This window comes from Carlito syrichta, unplaced genomic scaffold (genome assembly GCF_000164805.1).
Source record: "Carlito syrichta isolate Samal-C Ts95f unplaced genomic scaffold, Tarsius_syrichta-2.0.1 Scaffold302608, whole genome shotgun sequence".
NCBI classification, from domain to species: Eukaryota; Metazoa; Chordata; class Mammalia; order Primates; family Tarsiidae; genus Carlito; species Carlito syrichta.
In genome coordinates, this window is record NW_007246704.1 from 181,527 (window position 1) to 184,633 (window position 3,107).

The following is a 3,107-nucleotide window of genomic DNA, read 5'->3' on the forward strand; positions in this document are numbered from 1 at the left end:
TCCCTCCCTCTCTCTCTCTCTCTCTCTCTCTCTCTCTCTCTCTCTCTCTCTCTCTTTCTTGAGTCAGAGTCTCACTCTGTTGCCCAGGCTGGAGTGCAGTGACATGCTCATGGCCACAGCAGCTCGACCTACTGGGCTCAGACAATCCTTCCACCTTAGCTTTCCAAGTAGCTGGAAGCACAGACACGTGCCACCACACTGGCTAATTTTTTATTTATTGTAGAGACAAGATCTCACCAAGTTGCCCAGGCTGGTCTTGACCCCCTGGGATCAGGCAATCCCCTTGCCTCAGACTCTCAGAGTGCTGGGATTACAGGCTTGAGCCACCATGCCTGGCCCACAAAGTCTTATTTCTAAACCCACAGACAAAATAAAAATAAAGAGATGGTGGCACCATGCCAAAGAAAGCGGCAAAGGTCCCCTGCTTTCACAGCCTTGTTCCCCTGTGTGCATACATGCGGTTCTTCAAGCTAAAATTAATTACAATTGAAAACTGAGTTCCTCGTCTGCACTAGTGTCACTTTGAGTGTTCAACAGCTATGTATGGCCAGTTGCAAGTCTATGAGCAGGGACATCAGAGAATGTTTTCATCATGGCGGAAAATTATGCTGGACAGCACTACCCTAGAAAAATAATCCTTTGGGGGACCTGTTACACATTGGGTCAATACTATGTTTAAAAAAGTACAGTCAGCCAGGATCAGTGGCTCAGCCTATAATCCCAGCACTTTGGGAGGCTGAGGTGAGTGGATTGCCTGAGCCTGTGGGTTTGAGACCAGCCCGGGCAACTTAGTGGGGCCTAGTCTCTACAATAAATTTTTTTAAAAAATTCGATGGGAGCCGGGCTTGGTGGCTCAGCCTGTAATCCCACGCCTTTGGGAGGCTGAGGTGAGTGGATTGCCTGAGCCTGTGGGTTCGAGACCCGCCTGGGCAGGCGAGACCTCATCTCTACAATAAATCAAAAATTAGCCGGGTGTGGTAGCGCGCACCTGTAATTCCAGCTACTCAGAAGGCTGAGGCGGAAGGATCGCTGGAGCCCAGCAGGTCGAGGCTGCGGTGGCCGGGAGCGGCCACTGCACTCCAGTCTGGGCAACAGAATGAGACTCCAACTCAAAAAAAAAAAAAAAAAAATTAGATGGGCATGGTAGCATACACCTGTAATTCCGGCTACTTGGAAGCCTGAGGCGGAAGGATAACCGGAGCCCAGCAGGTCGACGCTGGGGTGGCCATGAGTGTGTCCCTATACTCCAACTTAGGTGTCAGAGTGAGACTCCAACTCGAAAGAAAAAAAAAGTGCTGTCAGCTGGGATCAGTGGCTCGGCCTATAATCCCAACACTTTGGGAGGCAGAGGTGAGTGGACTGCCTGAGCCCATGGGTTCGAGACCAGCCCTGGCAACTTGGTGAGACCTCGTCTCTACAATAAATCACAAAATTAGCTGGGTGTGGTAGCACACACCTGTAGTTCTGGCTACTTGGCAGGCTGACATGGAAGGATGGCTGGAACTCAGCAGGTTGATGCTGGGGTGGCTGTGAGTGTGCCACGGCACTGCAGCCTGGGTGACAGAGTTAGACTACAAAAAAAAAAAGTGCAGTCATCCTTTTTCCTTATTTCCAAGTTTTAGATGAGTTTTCTTAGTAGTATGCTTATACAGTAACTTTGTTCATGGCAACATAAAGCTAAGCTAGAGGGCTAGACAGACTATGAACCCCATGATATCAGGGACAGAGCCTCAATTCTCCCATGATCCCTAGCACCGAGTGCAGGACCTGACACATAGCAAGTGCTCAATAACAGATATATAGGTTGGGCACAGTGGCTCCTGCTTGTAATTCCAGTATTTTGGGAGGCCAAGGCCGGAGGATTGCTTGAGCCCAGAAGTTTAAGACCAGCCTGGCCAACATAGTGAGACCTCATCTCTATTTAAAAATGTTAAAAATTAGCTGGGTGTAGTGGAGCACACCTATAGTCTCAGCTACGCAGCAGAGTGAGGCTGAGGTAGGAGCATCCCTTGAGCCAGGATTTGAGATTACAATGAGTTATAATCATATCACTGTTCTCCAGCCTGGGTGACAAGAGTGAGACCCTGTCTCTAAAAAATAATAATACTAATAATAGATATTTGTTAAGTGAATTAATGAAAGGTGTGAAATTCAGTGTCAAACAGGTCCCTTTGCAGTGGCTTTCTCAGGTTGGCTTTCAGCAAGTTTTGAGGACTAAGTGGGGGGGGTCAGTGGCAGCAATGCCTATCCTAGGCTCTGACACCTGCTCAGGAGGCAGTCAACATACAATTTTCTTCCCATAAATAATTTCCTTCCCTTCTTGAAATCAACAAAATTGTTCACAGTCCTCTGATAATTCAAAAACCCCCAAAGAGTCTTTGTAAACAGAGAAAACCTCCCTTGATCATACAACCTGTTAGTGGTAGATCTGGAATTAAAGGTGTGATGTCTAATGATCTTGCAGACAACTTTACCAGCAGCGACATTCCTTGTTGGTGACTCCCGAGTCACTCTGGGTAGGGCCAGCTGAGCCAGAGGGTCTTCACAGTAGAGAGTGGACACTCCTGGGACATTAATTTAGCCAAGTGTCAGGCATTACTGATGTAGAGACTGTCAATGGCCCCTGTCCTCCGAGGAGTACCCTTGCCTTGATGACAGCTCATGGACAATTCTAGGAAAGATGTACAGAGCACACGAAGTACACGGAAGGCTGGGAACAGAGTGTCTGCTGGGACAGAAGGGAGAGGGAGAACAGTTGGCCAGACCCCATGGGTTGGCCATCTGGTGGTTTTAGATCTCATGTCCTTTCCATAGTGAGTCCCTAAAACTCATATCCCTGAGGCTGTGCTGGGAGGATGCAAATGGTGAATGCCTGGTGGGCTGTGGAAGCAAAGTTGGAGACAGTTTCTGGGAAGACTAAGGAGCTCCCTGGGATAAGACCAGGTGTTGGAAGTGTGTGGCTGAGCACTGCAGCTGCATCATATTATGATATGATAATAGCGGAAATATGCCATCATACATTTGTCTAAATTCTAGAATGACCCACACCAAGAGTGAATCCTATGATGTGTAGCAGGTTCATCAATTTTGACAAATTGTAACAAACT